General features: G+C 40.9%; 1 long non-coding RNA gene across 1 annotated transcript in view; it reads left to right on the top strand.

Moving 5' to 3' along the window:
* Positions 1-13,889: 13,889 nt before the first annotated feature.
* LOC145539773 (uncharacterized) overlaps positions 13,890-15,783 on the top strand; it is a 185,957-nt gene continuing 184,063 nt past the window's right edge. The window contains exon 1 of the long non-coding RNA XR_014077950.1: positions 13,890-14,124. This is a non-coding gene — a long non-coding RNA (uncharacterized LOC145539773). The remainder of the gene's footprint in view (positions 14,125-15,783) is intronic.

Here is a 15,783-nt window from a genome sequence, read left to right as displayed (position 1 = left end):
CTGTTGTTTCTATTATGAAAACAGATTGTGTGTTCTCCCACACTGCCCTTCCCTGCCTAACATAATATTACATTATGATATGAAATAAACTTTCAAATTACACTCACCAGTCTGGAGATGCAGACATATTTTTGCTCCTTCTTACTTGAGAATGACTGTCTGGGAACACAATCTAGCTGTTTCTTCCCACATTGAGGGTCTCTTTCCATTGCCAGTGTTGGGGGATCCAAGTTCTATTTTATTAAGGAAGGTAACAATTTTCCTTTTAGAGGCTGGAAACAACACACAATTCCTATCTCAAATTTTCAGACTTATTTTTTTAGAAAATGAACATGTATTATGTGTAATGTGTGTTATTACATAGTCACTGAAGGAATTTTAGAAAGTCTTGGAAAGTAGAAGATGAAATATATCTAGAAATCTATGTTTTACAATTAACTATTAATATTTTGATATATTATTTATATAGAAATCATTTTAAAGTAATATAATATCTACTGTTTTGACCTAGCAGTATGTTGTGAATATTTAATATATCTACAAAGTATGTTTATAAAACATATTTTTAAATGCAAATTTTAATATCTATAGATTTAAAAATATCTTAGCAGCATTTTCTCAGTTGCCCTGAAGACTGATGGAGAGGATTGATCTATGCGTTATTCATATACTGATTCATTTCTTCAGTGCACATTTTAAGTTGCCAGTTTGTTCTAAGAACATTGCTAGAATCTGGGTGTACAGAGCTGAGTCAGATGTTTTCAGTTTCATTTTCATCTTCACAGGCTTAGAGGCTAGTGGTTGGGACAGGTATGTTAGCAGGTTGGTAATGTAAAGCACACAGTGTAAGGCAGCACTGGATAAAATGGAGAACAGAGTAAATGCCCTGTTTTATTACCAGTGAATCCTCTCTGTTGTGAAAGGCACTGATTTATGTACTCTCAAGAAAGAGAAAAAACTCAAGATGAAGAATCTGTAAGGGAAGGAGTTCAGCCCCTTCAGCAGCAAAAGTCAGAAAGTCCAAAAGGCTACATCCTCATGGAAAAGGGCTTCCTAGGTGGCTCAATGATAAAGGATCTGCCTGCCAATGCAGGAGACAAAGGAGATAGGGGTTTGATCCCTGGGTTGGGAAGATGCCCTGGAGAAGGGTATGGCAACCCACTCCAGTATTCTTGCCCGGGGAATTCCATGGACAGAGGAACTGGGTGGGCTATAGTCCATGGGGTCACAAAGAGTCGGACATGACGGAGTGACTGAGCATGCAGGTGTGCAAGAAGAGATCAGGCAGAAACCTTAGATATTTAAACCTGGTGCTGGGCAGAAGGAGGAAAACTAAATTTCCCCTGAAAATGGGAACCACAAACAGGTTCTCATTTTGATTTGTGGCCTAAATTTGCTCTACCAAAATGGGTCAAAAATTTCAAGGAGAGAATTTAAAGTGGTCTCAGTTTGGTATCAACCCATATATGACTAGCAAACTCAAATCCTTCCTAGAGAAACTTGACTTCCACCCAGACTGACATTAATTGATAAGACTCCGTCAACAATAACTATATCTCAATTTCAGTGATGATATAATATGAAAAATAAACATCATAGAAACAATGAAACACAATTACCACTTGGGGAAGAACAGATCAACGTGTCTTAGAATTAAGCTTGTAGGCTTCCAAAACTATCTCAGAGAAAAACAAAGAGACAGCACTGATTGGAAGCAAATTATGGAAGGGAGTCCTCCATCTACTCTCTTTTTAAAAAATTGTTTACTCATTTATTTATGTGGCTGCTCAGGGTCGTAGTTGCGGCGTGTAGGATGTTTGATCTTTAGTTGTGGCATGTGGGATCTAGTTCCCTGACCAGGGATTAACCTGGCCCTGCACTGGGAGCGGGGAGTCTTAGCCACTGGACCACCAGGGAAGTCCCCCGTCATTTATTCTTTTGTCGACACTAGAAGTCCAAGACGCACTGTTCCAAATGTTACTACTTTTACATGTCCCAGTGGCATCATAGCCAACCTAAGCTTCCCGAATTTAAGAACGTAATTTTCACCATGAATATCCCAGTTCCTAGTCTACTGCTTGGTGCAAAGCATGTGTCTGCTTAGGTGGCCGTAATAGGATACCATAGACCGGATGGCTTAAACAAAAGAAATTTATTTTCTCATAGTTTTGGAGGCTAGAAGTCCAAGATCAGGGTGCCAGCAAGGTTTGTTTTTGGTGAAGCCTCTTTTGCTAGCTTGTAGATGGCTGGCTGCCTTTTGCTATGTCCTCACATGTGTTTTCCTTTGTATGTGTATGGAGAGAGACAGCTCAAGTGTCTCTTTCTTATAAAGACATCAAATCCTACTGGATTCTGACCTTATTTATCCCTTATTGCCTTTTTAAATTTTTTTTTCCCAGCCAGACCAGGCAGCATGTGGGATCTTTGTTCCCTGCTCAGGGATTGAGTGTGCCTGCCCAGGGAGCATGGAGGCTTAACCACTGGACCACCAGGGAAGTCCCCCAGTCGCCTTCTTAAAAGGCTCTATCTCTAAATAATCACATTGGGGATTTGGGCTTCAGCACATACATTTTGGTGGGGTGAGGTGGGGGACACAATTTAGTCCCTAACAACACGTCTTCAGTAAGTATTTGTTAAATTAACATCACTTATTTCTATAAGTGTCCCTATTTCTGATGGTTATATTCCCTTTAACATAACTTAGAACTGATCTTTTAGGTTTTTATATGCCTGACTGAATTTGATATTTTCCTTCCCCTTGTGGATCCTTCTGAAGAAATTGATATCTCTGCTCTTTCAGGTATTCAGCAATATTTCATAATTGTGAGTATATACAACACAATTTCTAGAATAGCCAAAGTGAAGAAACAGAAATAATAAAGCGTTGGCAAGGATACTGCACAGCAGGTGTGCTCACACATTGGTGGGGGGAGTGCAAATTGGTACAACTACTTGGCAAACTCTTTGGCAACATATTAAAGCTAAACACATGCACACACAAAGAATAAAAAAACAAGAAGAAAAAAATAAACCAAACACATGCATACCTATGACCCCAGAAGATTTACTCCTTAGTATTTATGCAACAGAAATAATACATCCTTATGTTCATCAGAAGACACAGATGAAAATGTTCAGAGCAGTACTGTTCATAGTAGCCCCAGACTAGAAATTACCTAAATGCCCATCAAAAATAGATGAATAAGCAAACTCTTGGTATAGTCCCTCAATGATGTCTTATACAGTGATGAAAATGAATGATCTGCATCTATGGGCAGCCACACAGATGAATCTTATAATGATAAGTGGAACACTGCTTACTGTGTTTGTAAGTGTGCTGGCACAAGTGGTTGGTGGAAGCGGTTCACCCCAGGTAGAGGGAAATAAGGATGTGCATTGTGTGTAGAGAATTTAAAAGCAATAATAAAACTGACTAAAAGTCAGTTTTTCTTTTTTCTTATCACCATGTGCTGTCATTCAAAGCACTGTAAATTATAAGATACTCCTTCCTGTTGAGGTAGACCATTTCTTTCCTCACCTTCACTCACAGTTGCCCGATCAGTAGAGTGAAAGAAGTCCATCATAAAACAGTATATACTATATACAAAAACAGGCAAAACTGATCTATGCTGCTAGCAGTCAGGATAGTTTTTTATCTCTTTGAGGGCAGTGCCTGAAATGGAGCAGAAAGGGATTCTAAGGGCTGGAAATATCCAGAATATTGGTTACAAGGATGTGTTCAATTTGTGAAAATTTGTACAGCTGTTCTTTTATTATCTGTGTATTTCTCTGTATATTAGACTCTAAGTTTTTTTTTTTTTTTAAACTACAACTTATTAGGTGTACTTAAGAGTGATCATTTTGCCTAGGAATATATTTCTGGCTTGATTTTGGGGGGAAATCTTCCTGTCTACTTTGATGGAAATTTCCGTCAGGATCACTCTGTAGCCTGTGACATATACGTTTAGAATCGACTCTTAAAAACTCAGCACAGACATTTCTTGAGTGTTTGTGGTATTGAATAGGTATGAGCTCCCTGTTCTAATGATAAAATAGAGGAGCTGCTTCTTTGGGCAAGAAGAAAAACTGTCTTATAAGTCACAAAACTAGACATTTACCTTGAAACACAGATGGCAGAAAACCTATACTATCTCTCCTTTGCTGTTTCTGTGGAATGTGAATTCTTTTTGAGGTCACTGCCTTTGCAAAAGAGGGATGGTGTTGGAGCTGGGAAGAATAAGAGTGAGTGGGTGGAGTAGATAGATGCCAAAAGAAGCTAAGGAAGAGCAAGAAAGAGGAGAGAAGACTTTGCTTCTTCTATCCCCATTAACCAGGGTAAAGATATTAAACAGAACCAAACCATCATTCATTGTCACTGAATAACAGAAAAGACATCACTCCAACAAAAAAAGTAGGAAGGATGTCACCTCAGGATAAAGGGTTCTTCTTAAAATTGAGTAAGTTTCACTTTGTGAAAAATCTACTTCATTGCGCTTATTATATTCTCCTGCAAACTAGTAAAACTTCTGGTATTTGAGAATGACCTCTGCTCTAGCCTATGGGTCAGCCAATTTCTTCCAGAAAGGGTGATAAAGTAAATATCTTTGGCTTTGGGGACCACATTCTCTGTTGCACCTACTCAACACTGCCATTGTAGCACTAAGCAGTAATGAACAATATATAAATGAATGGGTATGGCTATGTGTCATAAAACTTATGGACACTAAAATTTTTGGACACAAACATTTCAAATTTTATATGATTCCTTGGGGCACAAATATTATTCTTGTTTTGATTCTCCCCCTCTTCTAACCACTTAAATTTAAGGCAAAAGCCATTTAATTTGTAAGACTAAGCTGCACAAAAAATAAAACAGATGGTGCACTGGATTTGTCCTGCAGGTCATAGATCAGATTCTGGAGCTTTATTCTGACATCTGCACCTTCTTTCAAACTGTGTCCACTGCATTCTTGTCCTCCTGCCTTTCTTTCACCCTTTGACCCTTTTCAACAGCTCTTCTACTGAGTTCTGCCCAAGCCTTTTGGTGTATCTCCTTCACACGCTGACTTACAGTGGCTCTGCCCTTTGTCAGCTGGAGGACCTTGGGCAAATTATTTAACTTCTCATTGTCTTAGATTTCTCACCTGTTAGATGGAGATAATACTAGTATCTGCCTCATGGTATTGTGTGTATATGTGCATTAAATGAGATAGAGCATATATGAAGCTTTCCAGGAGGCACTGGTGGTAAATATCCTGCCTGCCAATGCAGGAGACATGAGAGATGCTGGTTCGATCCCTGGGTCAGGAAGATCTCCTGGAGGAGAGTATGGCAACCTACTCCAGCATTCTTGCCTGGAGAATCCCATGAACAGAGGAGCCTGGCGGGCTATAGTCTAAAGGGTCGCAAAGAGTCAGACATTACTGAAGCGACTTAGCATAGCACACACAAGGCATATAAAGCACTCAGCACAGTATCAGATGTACTAAATGCTCATAAGTGTTATTTAAGTTATTTAATGTTGCTTCAGCTAAGCACTTATGCTATTTGTGTTTTGTACGTAATAGTTTTGTTCCTTCATTTAAAGCTTGCTAGTCTCTAATGTTTCTCTTGTGTTCTTGAAATAACAGCCTAGGGCTCTGTCTAAAGCAGGTGCCATAGATACTGAAAGTTAAATACTAAATTTAAGAAAGTTAAAAATTTCTAGAAACAGTTATATGGAAGGTAGGAATCATAGTAGCAGCCCAGGCAATAACTACTCCTGGAAGGGCAAGTTTGTATGGCATTCTCAGGCTCTCAGTTTGGTGCCTCTTCAAATTCCCTTTCCTTAATAAGTGTTTGTTCAGTTGTGGAAAGGTTAGCGCTCCCTGTGGGAGAGGCAGAGCTACTCCCTCAGCTCCTGCTTCTTGTTAAGAATACTTCCCCTCTATCTCCAAACTTGCTTACTTCTCCCAACAAGCCTAACTCAAGTCTAACTCACAGACCACCCCACGCAACATTACGGGGCATTTAACAACCACCTTTACATACTCCTGTGGGATCTTATTATTCCAACTGACTTTTGAATGTATTCCTCTCAACCACATGTCACATTCTTCACAGAAGGAATTTTGATAAATACAGCATTCTCTGTCTGGTTCATTTGCTATGATGACTTGGTGCTTGCCTGCCTCTTAACCCAGCTCATTGATCAACTATTATCAGTTTTTGGTTAAAAGCCTTTGCTCTGTAGGGAGGCAAACTGCAGTATCTGTCTTGGATTGAGTCCTCTGGTTCAGCACAGGGAGTGAAGGATCATGGGCAGAGATCAAGGTGTTTCATAAGATGCTCTGTGAGATATTGAGGAGAACTGCTATTTGGATGTTTAAGAGGGACACTGGATTGGGTGAAAGAGGCAGTCTCTGCATTTCAGGATGGTTCTCCTGCCTGAGAGCTTGCAGGGTGGGTACAAGTGTGCCACTCTGTCTGATGGGAGGGGACTGACAATGGGCTTCAGAGGGAATGAAAAGGTGCCCTCAAGCAAGTTTGCTCACAGAAAAGGCCTTGTCCACTGGGAATGAAATCTGGGAGTGGAGAAACAATTGATGTGGAAAATGTATGAATACTAGGAACATGGACTTTGGTGTTAAATGCTCTACCACTTACTAATACTTATGGGATACTTCTGTGTCTAGAAATAGAGATGATACTCTACAGGGCTGTTGAAAATATTAAGGTTAATACATGTAAAGCTTGTGGTAAGTGATGTTAAAATATCAGAAAGAGACATGGTCAGTAACATGAGATATTTCTGGCAATGTGACCCCATTTGAATCTATAAAGAGTAGTCTGGCATTTAGACACATGACTCACATATGTTTCCATGTGCCTTGGGTGGCCATGAAATTAACTCCCTCCCCCCCTTTTATAAACCACATCCCTTTAATAGAAAACTGCAGCAAATCCATGCAATATGTGAAAAGGACCACTTATTTATTATCACTACATGTCAAAAACCATCTGGACCATTTTCTTGTAGCAGATGTTTGCCAAATTAAATTTGGAAACAGAGAATTCATGTAGGGTATTTCTGTTAGCACAATGAATGCAACTAGGACACATACAGATAAATTTTTCAAAACAATATTAAGCCATATTATAGTCAGGTAAAAAACCATGGTGGCTGCACACATTCTTAGAATTTGCAGTATGCTCAGGAAATGTCAATAACCTATCCTTGAACTTAAAAGAAATTCATGTAGAAATGATCTGAAATTCACAGCAACTTAAAACATCTGACCATGAAGATTTAAAAACGTTTATCTTGTTTGTGGGAATGGTAATTATTAAGTGTGAGAAATGGAATATTTCCTGCTGTATCAGTAAACAAAGGATGTCACAGTCATCAGCGATTGCAGACCTCCAGTGTGAGCCAGTGAGAACTGAGGAAACTCAGGATGTGAAACACAGGATACCGGCCTCAGAGAGCTGAGGTGCATATCAAAGGAATGATTTCAGTGAGCCCAGAATCTTGCATCTTCCCATAATAGAAAAGTGCTAAATTGCTTAACTTGAGCTATCTGGTTTTCATTTAATTCACAATAATATCGTGACATTTAGACTACCTGCCTTTTGTTGCAAAACTTCTATATAATCTGGCTCCACCCCTCCATTGTAAAGAATCTGTCTGCAATGCAGGGGACCCCAGTTGGATTTCTGGGTCGGGAAGGTCCAATGGAGAAGGGATGGCTACCCACTCCAGTATTCTGTGCTTCCCTTGTGGCTCAGCTAGTAAAGAATCCACCTGCAACGCTGGAGACCTGGGTTTGATCTCTGGGTTGGGAAGATCCCCTGGAGAAGGGAAAGGCTACCTACTCCAGTATTCTGGCCTGGAGAATTCCATGGACTGTATAGTCCATGGGGTCACAAAGAGTCAGACACAACTGAGCGACTTTCACGGAAAGGGAAACTTTCTGGTTCTCCTTGCCTTCTCTGAGAAGTTCACTAAGAGTCACTTGAGATGCTCCCTTCCAGGATTGAAGTTCGAAAAATTCAAGCTGAATAAAATATACTTCTCAATAGGCTGTGAATACATTTAAATCTACGTCCAAAGTAAGAGAAACCCAAGTAGGATGGTAGGCACTGAGAGAGGGCATCAGAGGGCAGACAGACTGAAACCACAATCACAGACAACTAGCCAATCTGATCACATGGACCACAGCCTTGTCTAACTCAATGAAATTAAGCCATGTCATGTGGGGCCACCCAAGACGGATGGGTCATGGTGGAGAGGTCTGACAGAATGTGGTCCACTGGAGAAGGGAATGGCAAACCACTTCAGTATTCTTGCCTTGAGAACCCCATGAACAGTATGAAAAGGAAAAAAGATAGGACACTGAAAGATGAACTCCCCAGGTCGGTAGGTGCCCAATATGCTACTGGAGATCAGTGGAGAAATAACTCCAGAAAGAATGATGGGATGGAGCCAAAGCAAAAACAACACCCAGCTGTGGATGTGACTGGTGACAGAAGCAAGGTCCAATGCTATAAACAGCAATACTGCATAGGAATCTGGAATGTTAGCTCCATGAATCAAGGCAAATTGGAAGTAGTCAAACAGGAGATGGCAAGAGTGAACGTCGACATTCTAGGAATCAGAGGACTAAGATGGACTGGAATGGGTGAATTTAACTCAGATGACCATTATATCTACTGCTGTGGGCAGGAATCCCTTAGAAGAAATGGAGTGGCCATCATAGTCAACAAGAGTCTGAAATGCAGTACTTGGATGCAATCTCAAAAATGACAGAATGATCTCTGTTCATTTCCAAGGCAAATCATTCAATATCACAGTAATCCAAGGCTATGCCCCGACCAGTAATGCTGAAGAAGCTGAACTTGAACGGTTCTATGAAGACCTACAAGACCTTTTAGAACTAACACCCAAAAAAGATGTCCTTTTCATTATAGGGACTGGAATGCAAAAGTAGGAAGTAAAGAAACACCTGGAGTAACAGGCAAATTTGGCCTTGGAGTACAGAATGAAGCAGGGCAAAGGCTTATAGAGTTTTGCCAAGAGAAGCACTGGTCATAGCAAACACCCTTTTCCAACAACACAAGAGAAGATTATACACATGGACATCACCAGATGGTCAACACCGAAATCAGATTGATTATATTCTCTGCAGCCAAAGATGGAGAAGCTCTATACAGTCAGCAAAAACAAGACCAGGAACTGACTGTGGCTCAGATCATGAACTGCTTATTGCCAAATTCAAACTAAAATTGAAGAAAATGGGGAACACCACTAGACCATTCAGGTACGACCTAAATCAAATCCCTTATGATTATATAGTGGAAGTGAGAAATAGATTTAAGGGACTAGATCTGATAGACAGAGTGCCTGATGAACTATGGATGGAGGTTCATGAGACTGTACAGGAGACAGGGAACAAGACCATCCCCATGGAAAAGAAATGCAAAAAAGCAAAATGGCTGTCTGAGGAGGCCTTACAAATAGCCATGAAAAGAAGAGAAGTGAAAAGCAAAGGAGAAAAGGAAAGATACACCTATTTGAATGCAGAGTTCCAAAGAATAGCAAGGAGAGATAAGAAAGCCTTCCTCAGCTATCAAGGCAAAGAAACAGAGGAAAACAATAGAATGGGAGAGACCTCTTCAAGAAAATTAGAGATACCAAGGGAACATTTCATGCAAAGATGGACTCAATAAAGGACAGAAATGGTATGGACCTAACAGAAGCAGAAGATATTAAGAAGAGGTGGCAAGAATACACAGAAGAACTGTACAAAAAAGATCTTCACGACCCAGATAATCACGATGGTGTGATCACTCACCTAGAGCCAGACATCCTGGAATATGAAGTCAAGTGGGCCTTAGGAAGCATCACTACGGACAAAGCTAGTGGAGGTGATGGAATTCCAGTTGAGCTATTTCAGATCCTCAAAGATGATGCTGTGAAAGTGCTGCACTTGATATGCTAGCAGATTTGGAAAACTCAGCAGTGGCCACAGGACTGGAAAAGGTCAGTTTTCATTCCAATCCCAAAGAAAGGCAATGCCAAAGAATGTTCAAACTACTACACCACTGCACTCATCTCACACACTAGCAAAGTAAGGCTCAAAATTCTCCAAGCCAAGCTTCAACAGTACCCAAACCATGAAATTCCAGATGTTCAAGCTGGATTTAGAAAAAGCAGAGGAACCAGAGATCAAATTGCCAACATCCGTTGGATCATCGAAAAAGCAAGAGAGTTCCAGAAAAAACATCTATTTCTGCTTTATTGACTATGCCAAAGCCTTTGACTGTGTGGATCATGAGAAACTGTGGAAAATTCTTAAAGAGATGGGCATATCAGACCACCTTACCTGCCTCCTGAGAAATCTGTATGCAGGTCACGAAGCAATAGTTAGAACTGGACAAGGAACAGTGGACTGGTTCCAAATTGGGAAAGGAGTACGTCAAGGCTGTATATTGTCACCATGCTTGTTTAACTCATGGACATGAACATGAGTTTGAGCAAGCTCCGGGAGTTGGTGATGGAGAGGGAACGCTGGTGTGCTGCACTCTGTGGAGCAAGGAGTCGGACATGACTTTCTCCTGGGAGGAGAAAGCGTCTGGAGATTGAGTTCAGTCATCAATTGTCAATGACTTAATCAATCATGCAGATGTAATGAAGCCACCAAAAACCCCCAAAAGAGTGCAGTTTGGTGTGCTTTTGAGTTGGTGAACATGGGGAGCTTTGGGGAGAACCATGTGCTTGGTTGGAGAGGGCATGGAAGCTCCGTGTCCTTCCCATGTACCTTGCCCCATCTATGAATCTCTTCCATCTGGCTATTCCCTCCTTTACAATAAATTGGTAATCTAGTAAGTAAAACATTTCTCTGAATTCTGTGAGCTGTTCTAGCAAATTAACTGAACCCAGAGAGGTGGTTACTGGAATATCTAGATTATAGCCAGTTGGTCAGAAGCACAGGTGACAACCTGAACTTGCATCTAAAGTGGGGTGGTGGTGGTGGCAGTCTTGTAGGACTTAATCTGAGGAATCTGATGTTATCTCCCAGTAGATAGTGTTAGGATTGAGTTAAACTGCAGGACACCCAGCTGGTGTTGGGGAACTGCTTGGTGTGGGGAAAAAATCCACACTGACATTGGGTGCCAAGTCTTATTAAGAAACAGAGTTACCTTCTGTTGATTAATAATGAGTGTCTAATTCCTTTTCATTCACAAACAAGCTGTGCTAGTACCTGGGAATAAAAAGTTTATTAAGAATTACCCTCTGCATAAATTGTAGTACTATTTTTTTTGGATCTGTCTCCTAAGGCAAAGGAAACAAAAGCAAAAATTAACAAATGGGATCTAATTAAACTTAAAAGCCTTTGCACAGCAAAGGAAACCATCATCAAAATGAGAAGGCACTCTATTGAATGCAAGAAAATATTTGCAAGTGATATGACCAATAAGTGGTTAATCTTCAAAATACATAAACCAGTCATACAACTCAACATCAAAAAACAAACAACCCAACTAAGAAATGGGCAGAAGACCTGAATATACATTTTTCTAAAGACATACAGATGGCTAACAGGCACAAGAAAAGATGCTCTAAATTGCTAAATGCAAATCAAAACGAAAATGAGGTATCACCTCACACTTATCAGAATGGCTATCATCAAAAAGAACACAAATAACAAATGCTGGAGAGGATGTGGAGAAATGGAAATTCTTGTACACAGTTGGTGGGAATGTAAATTGATGCAGCCACTGTGGAAACAGTATGGCAGTTTCTCAAAAAACTAAAAATAGAACTACTGTGTGTGCTCGTGTGCATGCTGTCATGTCTGACTCTTTTGCAACTCCACGGACTGTAGCCCTTCAGGCTCTTCTATCCAGGGGATTTTCCCAGCAAGAATACTGGAGTGGCTTGCCATTTCCTCCTCCAGGTGATCTTCCCCACCCAGGGATTGAACTCGAGTCTCTGGTGTCTCCTGCAGTGGCAGGTAGATTCTTTACCATTGAGCCAGCTGGGGAGCCCAGAACTACCATATGATCTAGCAATTCCATCCCTGGTTATATGTCTGAAGAAAACAAAAACATTAATTTGAAATGATATATGCTTCCTAATGTTCATAGAAGCATTATTTACAATAGCCAAGATAGGTAGCAACCTAAATGTCCATCAACAGATGAATGGATAAGGAAGATGTGATACATACATACAATGGAATACTAGTTAGCTATAAAAAGAATGAAATTTTGCCATTTGCAACAACATAGATGGACTTGGAGGGTAATTTGTTTAGTGAAATAAGATGGACAGTGAAAGACAAATAACTGTATAATATCACTTATGTGTGGAATCTAAAAAATAAAACAGATTCCCAGATAAGGACCAGTTAGGGGTAGAGGATTAAGAGTTACAAACTATCAGGATATATGGTACAGCACAGAGAATATAGCCAATATTTTCCCATAACTATATATGGATTATAACCTTTAACAATAGTGAATTATTATATTGTACACCTGAAATCTATACTATACATCAATAAAAAAAGGAAAAAAAATAGAACTAGCCTCTGTCCTGAAGGATCTTTTAGTTTAATTGGGAACCAGGTAAAGTAACACATCGGGTTATTTTAAGATTTAAGGTTAAGATTCAGATGTGCTTCCTGTTTTGTGGAAGTCCAGACCAAGGGACCAGAGAGTGGAACTTGAAAGATGAAGGAAAGTTTGCAAAGCAAAAAACAGGCTGGGGGTAGGATGGAACATCATCAGCAGTTTGTCTGTGTTTTTGTCATCAATACAGACAAGACAATAGGATAATCATGACTATAAAATCAAATAGCTTTAAAAATGTTAATCTCTAATGTTTTCAACAGGCTTGTGTTAGCTTGAGACTTAATGTACCTTAAAATCCAGTATTTGCCTACCATAAAGTCACCTGATGCTAGAACGTGAAAGGATATTAAACATCTTAAGTTCTTTCCAATATTAAAAACCTATTTTTAAAATATGAAAATGGGACTTCCTTGGTTCAGTGGCTAAGAGTTTGTACTTACAGTGCAGGGGGCTGGAGTTCAATTACTGGTCAGGGAAATAGATCCCACATGATACAACTAAGACCCCTCGCAACCAAATAAATAAAAATAAATATTAAAAAAACCCAAAGTAATTCATGTTTTTATAGAACATGTGGATCAGCAAAAGCCGAGAAAAAATCATCTTTAATCCTGCTTCTAAACTGTCAGGACTGTTTCGTAGCTGCTGCTGCTGCTGCTAAGTCGCTTCAGTCGTGTTCGACTCTGTGCGACCCCATAGACGGCAGCCCACCAGGCTCCGCCGTCCCTGGGATTCTCCAGGCAAGAATACTGGAGTGGGTTGCCGTTTCCTTCTCCAGTGCATGAAAGGGAAAAGTGAAAGTGAAGTCTCTCAGTCGTGTCCGACTCTTAGTGACCCCATGGACTGCAGCCTACCAGGCTCCTCTGTCCATGGGATTTTCCAGGCAAGAGTACTGGAGTGGGGTGCCATTGCCTTCTCCGTTTCGTAGCTAAATACTTACAAATGCCTGAGATTATTTTCTTGAGGTAAAGGAGGAGTCACTCCAAGATAGGAATTGCAGACTTAAAGAAAATGCCCATTTCAAGGCTTTTCGCTCAAACTGACAAATACAAGAAGACAGCATTTACTTCTGGAAGCCCGAGTTCTGGAGTCCCAGGTTTTCTTCAGAGTCCACCATTACGAACTCTGAGACATGAGATGTTTCCAACCTTCCTAAGTTTTGGCTTTTTTTGGCCAACGGGCAATTGCCCACAGAGCCAGGTGATCAACGGACTTCATTTGGCGGCAGCTGTGAAGACCGACCCGGGCAGCTGGGCAGACCTCCCGCTTCCGGGAGACGGCGGGTATCCTGAGGTGCTAACATGGTGCCCGGCTGACGCGAGGCAGAGAGCAGGTACAGAGATCTGGCCGCCAGTCTCCCCTGACAGAGAGCACTCCAGTAAGACCCCAAATGTGTGTCAAATCAGAGGCCTGCCGCTCAGGCCGAAGTTCCGGGACAAGCAGAGGAGCCTCCTCCACACAAAGTCTGGGTGCCCAGCGGCTGCTCCGCGCTGGGCCCAGGGGCAGGTAAACCCGGGTTTGCTCAGGTCCCTGCAGTCTTCTGGGTCTTTGGCATGTGAGCCCCAATTGATTTTCAAAGCTAGACATTTGGGGGGCTTATCTTTCAGGGGCAGTTCTTAAAGTCTGGGGTACCTTGTGTGGGGTTCAAATCCTTTGCTCCTCAGAGGTGTTCTGGGTGCTGTTTCCTTTTGACTGAGGGTCTCCTGCGGAATGCGGGATGCGGGGAGGGGAGTCGGGCCTGTGTCCCAGCTTTTCCCACCTGCTTCCTGTGGACTTCTGCTTTGCCCCATGTGTAGAAGTTGCTCAGTTTTAAGATTTTTTCCAGCGGAAGTTCTTCCATTTGTATCAGTGTATGTGTTGTCATCTTGAAACTGGTTTTTAAAAGGAAGTAGTTAAGTCACATCAGAGAAGGCAATGGCACCCCACTCCAGTACTCTCGCCTGGAAAATCCCATGGACGGAGGAGCCTGAGGGGCTACAGTCCATGGAGTCGCTAAGAGTCGGACACGACTGAGCGACTTCACTTTCACTTTTCCCTTTCATGCACTGGAGAAGGAAATGGCAACCCACTCCAGTATTCTTGCCTGGAGAATCCTAGGGATGGCGGAGCCTGGTGGGCTGCCATCTATAGGGTCGCACAGAGTCGGACACGACTGAAGCGACTTAGCAGCAGCAACAGTTAGTCACATATATATATTTTTAACAGTGTCTAAAGTAAATGAATATTTCTGTCTTCCTCCTGAGTAAGATTAATAATTTTAGAATGCTTTAACTTCCTTTAAATATTTCTTCCATGGTCTGCTTTGAGTAGCTTTTCCATCTTCTGTGCTATTTTTATCTAGTACTTTAATTCCATTTTGTTTTCCATACAAAAAAGTTATCATCATGTATTTATTTTTTAAAAAGTAAACTTTTTTAAAAGCAGTTTTAGGTTCATGGCAAAATTGAGTTGAAAGTACTTGGAGTTCTCATATACCTTGTGCCTCCATCCTCAGTATTTTTATGGTCAATTCTTGCTTAAATTTACCAATGAGTTTTCTGGGTTTTTGTGTCCATGCATCCCATACCTTCCTTCTGCATTTATTTTCATTAATGTGAAGTGAACCTCAATTCTAATTTCTAGAAATGCAAAATAAATGTATACATACTTTTTCAGGGGTGAAAACTTATGTTTGTTGGGTCTATGGACTGACTTAGTCATTAGAGTTCCTTTATTTTTCCCCCCATATTCTTGGTGAGTGAGGTCATCTTCATGGACATTGTTTCTTTTGCGAGTTCCATGCACGCCTGGGGTGGGAGACGTCCCAGGAGACATGTTTTCAGTTTGCCTCTGTCCACGTTCAGTAGTACTCATGAGTCCCCAGTTATTTTTGTTGTAAATAGTTTTGGACTTAAAGAAGAGTTGCAAAGATTGTAAAGGAAGCTCCCATATACCCTTCACCCAACTTCTCCTATTACTGCAGCCCTTAGTGAGCCTATGTTTGGCCTTCAGTAATTTGTTAACATTTCTAACTAAAATTCTTCTTAATGGCTTCTGTGGTGTCAGGTGTTTGTCCCAGTTGAGCAAAGGCCTGGGTCCTGTTTCTTCCTTGTGGATGCCTGTCTTTCCTCAGATTCTGTGTTGGTTATTGGCTCTGTGACCTCAGTTTTCTGATTTCATAAAAAA

Source organism: Giraffa tippelskirchi, chromosome 2 (genome assembly GCF_054371585.1).
Source record: "Giraffa tippelskirchi isolate mGirTip1 chromosome 2, T2T-mGirTip1v1.2.pri, whole genome shotgun sequence".
NCBI lineage: Eukaryota > Metazoa > Chordata > Mammalia > Artiodactyla > Giraffidae > Giraffa > Giraffa tippelskirchi.
Note: the sequence above shows the minus strand (reverse complement) of the source record. Positions and strands in the feature narration are given on the sequence as shown.